Source organism: Talpa occidentalis, unplaced genomic scaffold (genome assembly GCF_014898055.3).
Source record: "Talpa occidentalis isolate TD23 unplaced genomic scaffold, MPIMG_talOcc4v2.1 talOcc4.10, whole genome shotgun sequence".
NCBI classification, from domain to species: Eukaryota; Metazoa; Chordata; class Mammalia; order Eulipotyphla; family Talpidae; genus Talpa; species Talpa occidentalis.
Window position 1 is genome coordinate 93,870,330 of NW_023600993.1, and position 14,313 is coordinate 93,884,642.

Here is a 14,313-nt window from a genome sequence, read left to right on the forward strand (position 1 = left end):
CTCTGCTTTATTGATGTGGAGTGAGTTGAAGGTTATTGCCATGAATAATAAATGAGCTATCATAGCGGAGCCGATTATTCCGAAGTGTTACCGATGTTTGTGTTGATAAAAATGAATAAATGGCTAAGTGTTTGCAGGGAATGGAAGAGAAAAGGCATAAAGAGGAAATTCATATGTGCCTCTGATAGTTAGAAACAATGAGTCTTGAAACAGAGGCAATCAAGGAATGGGATAAAGCAGCTTTGTGATTTGTTTTGTAGGGAAAATAATGACAGAATCTTTCATCTCTGGCCATGTTGGCTGCAAAGTGGTAATAGACATTGGCTTTGAACAGAGGAGATAAGAGACCAAGAGTAAAATAAAGTTCAGAACAGTGAATACAACAGCCAGATTGTTGCTTAGCTTTTCTAGTGGAGAGACAGGAGATGGCAGAGGAAGGACGCAGAGCAGACATTTCAGCAACACTGCAGGTAGACAAGGCCTTCTTGGCCCCAAGTGTGAAGGAGGGATTCCTCCCAGGATGGGGAGACAAGGTGAGACACGGAAGGGTAATGAGGGGTCAAATTCAACGGAGGGGTCAGGCAGCCGTGGAGTGGCCCCTTTGCACGGAGGACCCTAATCCAGCTGTTCACCAACAACTGTCTTTCTCTATTCTGAGGCACCCTGTCAGGTATGGTTTCTGTCAAGCTTGGCCACAAGTCTTCCTCCTTCTTTCCTATGCAAAAAAACAAACCAGAATCCAAGAGAGGGAGAATGATGCTATTGTTGTAGAGCAACCCCGATACAAAACAGGGTGCCTGACTGTGGGTCCTCACCCGCGCGCTTAAAAGGACTTATCAATGCTCTACTGCAGGCACACACAAAAGGTTAATAAAAAGTTTATTTACAAGGGAAGGGGAAGTGAGGAAATGGACAGCTCTGGGAGAAAAATGGGAGACAAAGTTTTAAATGAGTCCTACCCGATCCGCCGATCAGGAATCCCAAAATGGCGCTCTGAGAGCTGGCCGCGAGCCAGGAGCCGTGAAGCCAGGAGGCAAGCGATCGCGAGCCAGAGAGAGAGAGAGCCCAAGGCACACGTGTTTGGTTTTTTATATCCAACCTGGCTGCCCAACTCCACCCTCAGGTCCCAGCCACCCTCCCTTTGGTGGTGATGGGATTTGTCTTTCCCAGTGTCCTGATGGCTTTAGTCTGGAGTGGGGGTGGGGTCCACAAAGCCTGTATGGGATTAACTCAGGACATCATTTCCCCCTAACACTATGTCTGTGGTTCCCAAAGAGTGTGCCAAAGTGCAACAGAGAATGGCAGCAAACTCAGAGGGATGCCCCAGGGTATTTTACATATTTTGAGGGAAACTTTGACGTCATGCTCACTACTACCTCAGGGTAATTTGTAGTTTCAACATTCGATCAAGCTGCATTTCTTATGTTGATGTCATATCTTTGCAAAACTTGGTTTTCAGTGGCTATGATGAGAATAAAATAAAGTATAAAATGAGCAGGCCAATGAGAATGGTGGTGTCCAATTTGGTTACAAGGTTTGAGAAGTGCAGGGCCCCAATAGCTATATAACACCCCACTATTAAGAAGTGATAGTTTTGAGGACATTATATATTTGAGAATGAAATAAAAAATATTTTCTTCCATCTTATGTGCATCTGAAATAATTAGCTGCAAACTTAGTTATGTTAGGCCATATATATTTATTAAATGGTTTGGACCTAACTACTTAACAAACATTATGGTTTGTTGTTTCTGTCAGTCTCAAGTGCCTTTGAAACCATTTCAGAGATACCAAGGAGTCTGCCAATAGAAAAAGTTTGGGAACTTCTGTTTTAAGTGTTAATCGTGTCTATTGGGAAACAAATGACAGAATCTAACAGGGCAATTTGAAGAGAGATAAAGAAAAGAACTCTTTCCAATTGTGTGGGCAGGGTGTAGTGAAATCACAGGACTAGGCAATGCCCTGAGGATAGAAATGGGGAGGGGTTTGGGGGAGCTGGGAGGAGGGAGGTGGATGGGAGTGGTTATCACACTTATAGGTGGAGTTGTGGGACAGGGCTGCCTGATGGTGGACAGGAGCTTCAGTCAAGCAACACGGTCAGTCAAAGTTTTCTACATGGCAGGACCTGGGAAAAGAAATGTCCCTTCCTCAGTTTACCTCTCCTCCCAACTCCTGCAGATACTCCCTTTTGGCTAAACCAAACCAGAAACCAAAGGCAAGGGAGCCTCTTGATGTGACCATAGAAGCCAGTTCTCTTGAAGATCTGTGGTCTAAAGACCACCTACTCTGGTTTATACAAATGTCAGTAAATCCTCAAAACTTCAGACTCCATAAGAACCTCAGCTGAGCCTCCCTGGTGGTGCAAGCGATTAAGCATCAGCACTATGAAGCAGTCCTCAGCTAAGCTAACCCACATGGCACAGCAGACCTCTCCTGTCTCGCCCGCTGCTCCCCTCAGCAATGTATTTCTGTCAGTCCGCCTGTTTTGCTCCCCACTCTTTCTCTGGTGAATCCCCTCACCAGCCCCCTCTGCCCCCCGCCTCCGCCACACTTCTGGCCTACACCCCAGCTCTTGTATGCATAAATAAATAATCTTTAAAAAAAAAACCCAGGGGCCTCCCTGGTGGCGCAGCAGTTGAGCGCTGGGTTGCGAAGCTGCCCGCGGCCTCTGCGGCGCCGGTTCGATCCTCGGCTCCTCCCCGGCCACCGGAGGAGGGTCCCACATGGTGCGCAGACCTCTCCTGCCGCCCGCTGCTCCCCTCAGCAGTGTGCTTCGGTCCTTCTGCCTGCTCTGCTCCCCGCTCTGGCTCTGGTGAATTCTCTCACCCTCCCGCGCTTCTGACTGTACCCAGTGCATGTATAAACAAAAACAAAACAAACAAACAAACAAATAAATAAAACATGCCTCTATTAAAAAAAAAAAATACTTTATAAAAAAAAAAAAAAATAAAAAAAAAACCCACAGCTGACATTTATCAAGCACTTTACTATGTGTTCTGTTGATAGACATTATCTCATTTAATCTGTAAACAAGTTCCTGCCATGGAGGTTGCCTTGCTCACTTCAACACAGAACACATAATAAAAATGGCAGCGTTACAACGAGGAAGTGAGGAGAGTGTTAAAGCAACATGTATAGGGCATATACTGGGCAGGGGTGTATCACTGAGTGGGAAAATAATTTTGTGATAATTTTTCATCAAAACAACTTTTCAATAGGGAAGAGAAAGTGTTGGCCAACAAATAAAAAGAGAGCTCTTTTGTTAGCAGTCACGTCTCCCACAGAGACTGCAACACTGACTTGGCATAGCAGTTCTTAAACTGTGCCCACAATGAACCCTGAGATCTCTTCAAATTCTTTCACCACCAAAATCACATCACTGTGGCCTCTTCATAACGCATCAATAATATCAAGATCTTAGGAGAGAATGTTCTTGATTTTAAATCTTTTTCTCATAAATTATCTTCAAACTGAGCCACAAAAAATGAACAACAAATATTAATGGAAAATGTAAAAATGTGATTTTTTTTTTAAAAGGAGAGTTTTATGTATTGTTTTCTGAGATGCAGAAACCTGCATGCATATAATAGTCATCTTTTCTGCCAGTAAAATTGTTCCTTAATGGTGTGACAGAATCAAGTATTTTCATTTTTTTTTCATGTTATGCAGAACACAAATCACTTTGCCAATGTCTCAATGAATTTGAAACTTTTTTGATAGAAAACTTGCACATAGTATAAAATTTAAGTTCTAGAAGCACTGTGAGTATCATCATTGTTATCACCATCATCTCTGTATAAGAGGATCATAATGTATCCTCTACATATTCTTCACGATATTATCTTAAACACCAGTTTTACAGTGAGGCCCTTGGACCAGTAACATCAGCAAATGCAATTCTCAAGCCTTATCACTGAACAATGGAATCAGAATTTTTGGGCATGAGGCCTAGAAATCTTTGTTTTGACACCCCTTCCAGATTGAGAACAAGACATACTTTTTAAGCCTGGTTTGGGTATGAAAATAAATGCATTATTGTCATTGATGTTGCATTATCAAGGCTTTCCTAGAAGTTCTATTACAAAATTACTTATTTGCTCTATCAAGAAATGGAAATCCATACCATCTGTTAGAAAATGTGCCTTAACACTGAAGTGTCTCTCCCTTAAGATTAAGGATGAGATAGAGTGTTAAACATTAAAATCATGATCAAAATGTACCATTTAGTAATAAAATATCAATTTAGTAATAAAAATATAAATAAAATATAATTAAAATCATTCAGGTATGCAATAATGAAAAATTTTTAACAAAAAAATCTTTAGAAAAGGTGACTGCAAGGAAAGTATAAGGGGGCCTCCCCGGTGGCGCAGCGGTTGAGCGCTGGATTGCGAAGCTGCCTGCAGCCTCTGTACCGCCGGTTCGATCCCCGGCTGCTCCCCGGCCACCACTGGAGGAGGGTCCCACATGGCGCGCAGACCTCTCCTGCCGCCCGCTGCTCCCCTCAGCAGTGTACTTCGGTCCTTCTGCCTGCTCTGCTCCCCGCTCTGGCTCTGGTGAATTCTCTCACCCTCCCGCGCTTCTGACTGTACCCAGTGCTTGTATGTATAAATCAATCAATCAATCATCAATAAATAAATCTTTAAAAAAAAAAGAAAAGTATAAGGGATGGCACCTCCACTGATTAGCTGGAGATGAATTTCATCAGAAGAGGTAGCCACACCTTCCTCACCTCTCTCCCATTTGCTACTAAGCCAAGGGTTTGCACACTTTTTCTGTAAAGGGCCAGGCAATAAAGATTTTAACCTTTGTCTCCTGTTGTCTTCATTGTAACTATTCGACTTGGCCAACATGCAAAAATCACCAAAGGCAATGTGTAAATGAATAGGCATGGCTGTGTTCTAATCAAGCTTTAACACTGACATTTGAATTTCTTATAATTTTTATGTGTCATGAAATAGTCTCCTTTTGATTTTTCCCAGCAATTTATCTATCTATCTATCTATCTATTTATTTATTTATTTTTTGTGGGACTCTCGCCTGCGGCCGGGCATCGAATTGGCGCTGCAGAGGCTGCGGGGCAACCTCGCAACCCAGCACTCAACTGCTGAGCCACCAGTGGAGGCCCTATTTATTTATTTTTCAAAGACTTATTTATGCATACAAGAGCTGGGGTACAGGCCAGAGATGTGGAGGGGGTGTTGAGAGGATTCATCAGAAACAGAGTGGGGAGCAGAACAGGTGGATTTATTGAAATACACTGCTGAGGGGAGCCGCGGGCGAGACGGGAGAGGTCTGCTGCACCATGTGGGTCACCTGCCTGGCCAGGGATCCAACTCGTGCTGCAGTGGCTGTGGATATCTTCATAGTGCTGTATCTTAACCCCTTATGCCACCAGGGAGGCCCTTTTCCAGCAATTTAGAAGTATAAAAACCATTCTTAGCTTGCAGGTTACACAAAAGAAGGTGGTAGGCCAGATTTGGTCTCCAGGCTGCTGTTTGTTGGCCTCTGGACTGGACCATAAACCTCAGGAAGGCAGGTAACTCTGTTTTGGTCACTATCGTACACTCAGCACAGTGCCTGATACTCAGTGGCCTTTCAAAAATAATCTGTTCAATGAATGAATGAATATAGTGCATTCTCCTTTGTTTCTCCTTTCCTGAGTTTGTCCAAAGAAAATATGAGGTAAGGGAATTGAGCAAGAGTAATCAGCAGGTATTCAAAGCTGTCTCTTGTCTACATTTTAAGTAGGAATTTAAAAGGCTCCTGAATTTAGTGAAAGGAAAGATTAATTATCAGTCTCCTATAAAGGCTTTAGTTGTTAATCTGTTACAAAGCTCTGAAATGCTAAAGCCAGAGCTTAAGTATGTCAAAAAATGTTTTTTTAAAACCGAAGAACGAACCTAGAATCCCAAAGTTGTGTTCTATTCAAACCCAGAGGGAATTTTAGGATTAGATTAAACATGATTGTTCACAGTCAAAAGTTAGTAATAGTATGTTCATAATACTAAGAATTGTGTGGTTAAAAGATTCTAAGTTGTGAATGACTTTTTAAACATATGACAACTAGATCGGAGTAATTGGTATTGGGATGGGCAATTTCCGTAAAGTTATTTTAGACAGTGTATTGCTATCAAGGTGCAATTCTGACACCTCCTGTGAGATGCCTGCTGAGCTGGAGGTCCTAACTGTGCCAACGTTGAGCACCCTGGGAGCACATGATGTTAATGAACTTTAACCAGTGAAGCATTGTGGAAATATCTGAGAAATGAGAAGAAAAAAAAAAAAGAGTTTCAAAGAGTGTCTATGTACATGGAAAATAGTCAATAGCACGACGCCTCAGGCTGACTTGCTCCCTGAGGTAGGAGATGCGTTTTAACTCACCTGAATGCAGAGCACAGTGCATCCAGGTCACGGCTGTGGGTACTAATGGTAAGTTGGTGCTGCTTGGAATTTTCTATTGTCCAAGATTTTGCCTTTTGGCTCATTAACTGTAATTATTCCACTTTAATAATTCAATGCAGCGTTTACATATACATGACTCTTCAAACAGAAGAACTTAACTGGGCAGGAGACATTTCATTGTGTTTACGGAATACTTTATTCAGCTCATTATTCCAAGACCCAAGAGGAGAGGAAATCTTTTCTTTTTGTTTCTCCACCTGTCATTCCTCTTCTGCTAAGGACATTCCTTCCCTCAGGTTTAACAGGCTAGTGCCCTGCTGGAGGGCACGTGATCCTGGTCTAGCCAATCAAAGCATTACACTCACCTGGCCATTGTGATCGACTCAGGGATGAGTATGTGACCCAAGTTAGAACAATGAGGACCATTTCCTGGTCTTTGGTGACCACACTGAGGGGCTGCTCCCTCAGCTCTGGTAGTTAAACCACTGGGTTGCTTACTGGGAATTGGCTGCTGGTGGTTTTGCCCATGTGAGGAAAGGACCTCAGAGGGAAGCAACACTTCAAGGATGGCCTCTGTCAATTTGTTTACCTCATGGAATTTATGCCTACTGATTTCTGAAGGGATAGAAATAATACCTATCTCACAGCATTGTTCTGTGGAGAAAATACCAGATACTACATCTTTGTGAAGTACACAGCATTACCATTTTTCTTCCCTCCTGCCTTGCCTTCTTGTCTTTTCTTCCTTCTCCCTTCTCCTTGACCTTACTTTCCTTTTAGGAAACTCTCCAAAATGGAGATTATTGGGGTACAGACTCAACAACTGCTCTTCCTGGGACCTGGGGTGGCCTTCTTGGAGACCTCAGTGAAGGTGACGTGCATAGGGCAGGAACGGCCCCCCAGAGGGCACAGGTCTAAGACAGGTGGAAAGGTGGAGGTCACAGGATGGTCATCTCTGTGGGCCAGAGGAAGAAGCTTCTATCTCAAGAGCTTTACAGTAAAGCAAGGGCATCTCTGAGGTTAGTTTCCCATCCTGGGGGCACTCAGCTAAAGGTGGGGTGCAGAAGAGGGGACTTATGTGCGTGGGGGCAAGGTGGTTTCTGGTTCCCAAACTACATCCATGATTTGTTCATCTGATGTTTGGAGGAGACTTCCCTTCAAGCTGCATTGGGAAAAACCATATGGCAATGGTCCTCCAACTCTTTAGCACTCCAGAATCATAGGGAGAATTTATTAAAACACAAATTATTGACCCTATTTACAGAGTTTCTGATTCAGCAAGTCTGGGATGGGTCCCCTGGGACAGGACGAGTCCTGGGACAGAGAGAGGGATAGGACTCCAGGACAAAATTTTGTTGTTGTTTTTATTGGGCTGCTAAATTAGGGGGTATAGCAGCAAGAAGGGCCAGTGCAGAATCTCTATGATCTGAGCAGATGCGGTAAAGGAGGAGAGAGTCCCGGAGCCCTCGGTGGCTTTTCAGGCTTTTATTGGGATTTACCAGGTACACGGCTGGCAAGAGATGCCAGGGGGCTGGGATGCCTGCCAGCCTGCCAGCCCCCAGCAAGTCTTCACTCTTTCTGGGCTCTCCGGCGTTCTCTGGTGGTCTTGTTCTCTGCTGGTCTCGTGGTTCTTTTCTCTGCTCCTCTGCTTCTTCTGCTCTCCTCTCATGGTTCTACTCTCTGCTTCTCTTGGTACTGCTCTCTGCTGGCGTTCCCGTGACGCCACCCTTATAAGCCCGGTCATTAGCCCAGGTGAATCCCATCTACATATGCCCACACCCTATTCCAGGTGCCCGCCATCAGGCAAGATTTCAGGACCGCAAGGATCTATCATTAATCCTAATGGTGGGAGGGCAGAAAAGCCTGATATCATTTAGTGACCCTACAGGGGGTAAGTAAATCTGACTCTGGTGCCAGATACCTACTGCCATATGTTTCCTTGGCCTGCTGTATTTGTTTGTTTTTATTAATTTTTCCCCAGCCTGTGCATTCCTGAGTGATCTCTTTACAACTTAGCAAGTTAGCCTGTTGAAGAAGGGAGCTGAAGACCTTGAGACCAGACCAGGTCAGTCTAGAGGTGCAGGCACACAGTCTGCACGAGCTTTTCACCCTTGAGATGAGCTTGACCACTGAGCTGCAACTGATAGGTGCTCATGTTTTGAGAGGTTTTTCTTCCCCAGAAACATAATGGCTAGGTAAACAACAGTGTGGTTAGCCTTATTTTTTTTTTTTGCAAATATCTGCTTTCCTTTGGCCTTTTTGGTCAAAGGTAGCGCTCTTGAAGAGTAACTCTGGGGTCTGTGGGTTCATAACCTCTGAGTTAAGTGATTTTAAAGGTTTTTCCTCATAGTTCAAATATGTGACACCCTGGGATTTCAGGACAAAATGCCAGGCCTTAAGCCACCATTTGGGAAGATGGTAAGACTAGTCTACTATTGGTTCATAGCTCACTGAGGGGGCTGGGGGGCTTCCAGGCATTAATGGAAATTTGTGGTTTTTTTAAAGATTTATTTTATTTATGGTTGCATGCATGAACTGGGATGTAGGCCAGAGGTGAGGAGAGGTGAGTGGATTCACCAGAGACAGAGTGGGAGCAGAACAGGCAGAGCTACTGAAATACACTGCTGAGGGGAGAAGAGGGCAAGACAGGAGAGATCTGCTGCACCATGTGGGTCAGCTCCCTGGTGGGGGATGGAACTCATGCCACAGTGGCTGGTGATAGCTTGATAGCGCTAAGACTTTAACCCCTTGTGCCACCAGGGAGACCCCATTAATGGAGGCTTGAATGAGTGGCTTTCATAGCCTTTCCCTCAATTCTTTGTGGTTTTACGTCCTCATAGTCTCCCCACCATTGGGCCCCATGAGTGAGAATCTGGTGCTGGTCAAGATCCAAGGTTTTTGGGTTCAAGACTCATGCACGTTCCCAAGAAAGCTGCTATTTTTTCAAGAGATGAATAAATTACATGTGTTCAGAAGTTTCTTGTTAGAGTTGATTTTGATTCTGGTTAAGTTGAATGAGTACAGACACGTCTTATGTTGATAAGTATCTCACCTGTGCCTCACAGCCAGAAGGGATGACTGCTGAACATGTGGGCTTCTGCTAGCTGCTGCAAACCCTGTGTAAAATGCTTGGCAACACCTCTGTACCCACCTCGTTTCCAGCTAAGTGACTTGTTAGCTTATGCTGAAAACACGTGTGAGCTCGATCATTTGTATGCAGCACATGCAGTTGAACTGCTACCCTTCTGCTGAGGGAGTGGGGCACAGGGAGCTTGCTATTTTGAAAATGTCTGTCTTTTTGGCAGCATGTAAAACCAAATGTATCTGTGAAGTAGACTGGTTTTTAGAGGTTGTGCCCATATGCTCAAGTTGATATGAGCCAATGTTTTCTGTGCACCAATCCCTCCCAGGCTTCACGTGAGGTCCTGAGCAGATCCTGGCTTGGGCTCCTAGAACCCTCCACTTGGGCAGGGCAGCCAGTCTCTAGACAGATGTTGAGAGAGACACAGAAGGCTAAGAGAAAGTCTCTTGGAAAAGCTCTTCTGATCAGCGCAACAGCTAACATGGAGAATGACACAAGCAAGGGGGGGCTTCAAATGGGAAAATAAAATGGGTTTCTTACTGCTGAATTTTTTTTAAAGATTTATTTATTTATACAAGAACTGGGGTACAGGCCAGAGGTGTGGGAGGGTGAGAGAATTCACCAGAGAGAGAGAGGGGAGCAGAACAGGCAGGCAAACTGAAAACACTGCTGAGGGGAGCAGCGGGTGAGGCAGGCAAGGTCTGCCACACCATGTGGGTATCTCCCTGGCGGGTAATCAAACCCCTGCCTCAGAGGCTGCAGATAGCTTGCTGCACTCAACCCGCTGTGATACTGGAGAGGCCTTCACTGGTGGATCTTTAGGAAGGAGCTCATCAGGCTAAAGGGGAGAGATTTGCCCACCAAAGAGAGCAGCCCGTGTAAACCCGCAGTCTCATTGGGTAGGGTCAGAAGGCTATGTGGCTGGGGACAGGTGGAAGGTGGGTGGTTGGGAGTGGCTTAGGAAACTGGGAAGATCAAAGCCACACTAAACATTCCTTTTGTGCTGTGATACAGAGCCTGCAGCAGAATCACCCAGAGGGCTGTTAAAACAGATTGCCAGGCCCCTTGGTCAGTTTGAAAGTCAGTTCATCTAGATGGGGGCTGAAAATTTGCATTTCTAAGAAGCACTCAGGTGATGCTGCTGGTCTAGGGGACATGCTTTGAGAATTACTCCTATGGAGTTTGATCTTTGAGCAATTGGGTACCTCTTAAAATGTCCTAAGGTATGTGAAGTGTGACAAGGTCAGGCTTGCGTTGTGGAAGGAGCTTAGGACAGAAATTATGGAGACTGTGTTGGAACAGGTAGTTAGATGAGGGTCAGGAAATCAATTAGATGATAGCTGGAGTAGTTGGAGCAACAACAGACAATGGGTGAAGCCTGGACTAGGGAGGTTTAAGGAGATGCATGTATGGGAAGTAGAATTGGATTTTCAACCTGGAAAATGGGTTCAGGTATTATTAGTCTTTGCCCCTTAACCTTTGCTGGCTAGGAGGTTGGAACTTCTGCCAACTGAGTCATTCAGTGGATGGGGTGGTTGAGGCTCTGAGCCCCACACCAGGTCCATCCAGGGCTGCACAGAGGGCACAGCATGACCTCTCAGTGACAGGGAATAGACAATCATTTTAGGCAAATTCCTCAGGATGATCTATTGCAGTTTTCATTTTCTCAGCACATTTTATTCAATTTTATTAGGTCATTTAGCAAATAATTTTAATTTTCTGCTTAGATCAGAATTTCAGAAAGTAATGTACTGTTGTACTGTTAATGAGTCCCCTAATAAGCTCCAGGAGAATGCGATTTGCAAATCATTCTCGAACATAACTGTCACTCAGCTTGGTTGCCAATTAGCACATGCCTCAGTCAGTCTTCCTGAGAGAACCCAGAGATTTTAGGAAGTTTCCCCTACCTGGCTGGGCCTCCTGTGCAGCCTTTGTGGGAGGGGAAGCAGATAAGGGAGTCAGAGCTCATTTCAGTGCCGAGCTGTGGCACCTGCTGTTTCCTTGTTCCTTCCACAGGCAGTTGGTTCATAATCTCAAAATTGAAAGGCACCCTGGGTAGCATGGATCAAGTTATTCTAACAACTTGGCAGGTAAACCATAGGCATTCTGGGATTTCAGCTGTAGATGGTGGTGGGCAGAGGAGATTGAACATTGCTTTATGCCAGGCACTGGATTAGGACACTGTTTATTCATATTATTTTTAATACAAATATTACATGAATACAGTTTTGGGATAACTATTTTAATAATAAACAATTTAGTCTTACTCTGCTAACAGTTTAGGACAAAGGTTGGCCACCCACTTCCCATGGGCCAAATCTACCCTGTGGATTTATTGTTTCTGCAAATGAAGTTTTATTGGAACACAGCTCATCCTGTTTCAGTTCTATATGGTCTATGTGTTCATCCTACAACGTCAGAAATGAATAGCCGTGACAAAGGCTGAATGGCCACAAAGCTGAAAATAATTGCTTTCTGGCCCTCACATAAGAAGTTTGCCAACACCTGGTTTGGCATATAGATTCTTGTGCTTTTTCTATTCATTTATGTAGCAGGTATTTTTATAGATTCTAGTTAATTTTTTTAAAGATTTATTTATTTATGCATACAAGAACTAGGGTACATGCCAGAGGTGTGGGGGTGAGAGGATTCACCAGAGACAGTGGGGAACAGAACAGGCAGACTGACTGAAATACACTGCTGAGGGGAGCAGCAGGCGAGTCAGGAGAGGTCTGCCTCACCATGTGGGTCATCTCCCTGGCCGGGGATCGAACTTGTGCTGCAGTGGCTGTGGATAGCTTCATAGGTTCCGTCTTAACCCCTTGTGCCACCAGGGAGGCCCAGATTCTAGTTAATTTTGCACAACATTGAGAGTGTACCATATACATGATTCTGAGACTTGATTTTTTCTTCTTGCTTATATGTCTTGGGGTATCCTTCCATGGCAGAATACTACTTTATTGATTTATATTTTGTGGCTACATAGTAATCTATAATATAACTGTCTTGTAAGTTATTTTTGCTTTCTGTTTTGTATCTTAATTTCTAAGTAAACTTTTTTTTTTAATAGAGGCATGTTTTATTTATTTATTTATTTGTTTGTTTGTTTGTTTATACATGCACTGGGTACAGTCAGAAGTGCGGGAGGGTGAGAGAATTCACCAGAGCCAGAGCGGGGAGCAGAGCAGGCAGAAGGACCAAAGCACACTGCTGAGGGGAGCAGCGGGCGGCAGGAGAGGTCTGCGCACCATGTGGGACCCTCCTCCAGTGGTGGCCGGGGAGCAGCCGGGGATCGAACCGGCGCTGCAGAGGCCGCGGGCAGCTTCGCAACCCAGCGCTCAACTGCTGCGCCACCGGGGAAGCCCTCTAAGTAAACTTTTTATTTTGGAATAATTCTAGCTTTACAGAAAAGTTACAAAGATAAAACAGAGAGCTGCTGCATATTTGTCACTAGTTTACCCCTAGCATCAGCATTAACATAACATCTTATGTAACCGTGATATAAATGTGCAATGGCATAATTGCCAAACTAAGAAACCAACACTGGTAGTATATGTTAATTTTTAATTACACCAGTAATCCATAAAAATATCCTCTATTTAAAAAATAGAGATAGTTCTTTTTGACTTTCCATTCTAATCTCAGGACTTTACCCCATTCCTGTCCCAATTCTGTTTGGAATTCATTCCTTTTCTATATCCAGACTTTTCTAGATTGAGTCACACACACAGACATACATACACGTGGACCACTGAAAGCACAACATTGTTTTATGGCATAAAATATAACTAGTATATTATACTTACTTCAACTTTTTTTCCTCTGAAAAGGTGTTGGACATCTATTCATGGTCCTGTGCTAAGATTGGCCTCCTTTTATTTGCTGCTTGGCTTCCTCGTAATATGAATGAGATGTAGTCTATTGGGCCTCCTGGTGGCGCAGGCAGTTGAGTGCAGCACTGTGAAGCTGTCCACAGACTCTGCAGTGCCAGTTCAATCCCCGCCAGCCTCGGAGCAACCCATATGGCAAGCAGACCTCTCCTGTCTCTCCCACTGCTCCCCTTAGCAGTATATTTCGTCAGTCTGCCTGTTCTGTTCCCCACTCTATCTCTGGTGAGTCCTCTCACCCTCCCGCACATCTAGCCTGTACCCTAGCTCTTGTATAAATTAAAAAAAAAAAAAAAGATGTAGTCTATTGAGTCATTTCCATATTGCTGATCATTTAGGTTCTAATTTTTCACTCTTACAAACAATGCAATCAGCAGCCTTGCACATTCAGCTTTTTTTTTTTGCATATGTGTAATTATTATTTTTTTTCTGAGGCATGGATTCCTGTAATTAAAATCACCAGGTCAGTGGTCACGTATGTACATTTTTCAGTCAATACTAACAAATTGCCATAGAAAAAATCTTATCATCACATGTCTCTACCACCGCATGTGAGAGTGCCTTTTCCTAAAAATTGTTGCCAATGCAATATGATTTTTGGGCCAGGTTGAGAAATGATACTTTATTGGTTTATAAATTTGCATGGTCTTGGTTTTTAGTGAAGGCAAGCATTTTTATCTTCATGTGTTTACTGTACTGGTGAGGGGCTATACATGTTTCATCAATGAATTACCTCAGTAAGTGAAGGAAGTAAATTTGCTCCATTTTACGTATTAAAGCTCTGAGAAGTAAAGTCACCTGTTTGAGATCTTAGAGCCTCTGGGTGGCGAGGTTGGGGTTCTCTGCAAGTTCTGAAGTAGAGGAGTCTGGGATGGGATTGATGGGGAAGGATGAGACTTGTGTGGCTAATTGAAGACACACGTGCTGACGCTGTACAAA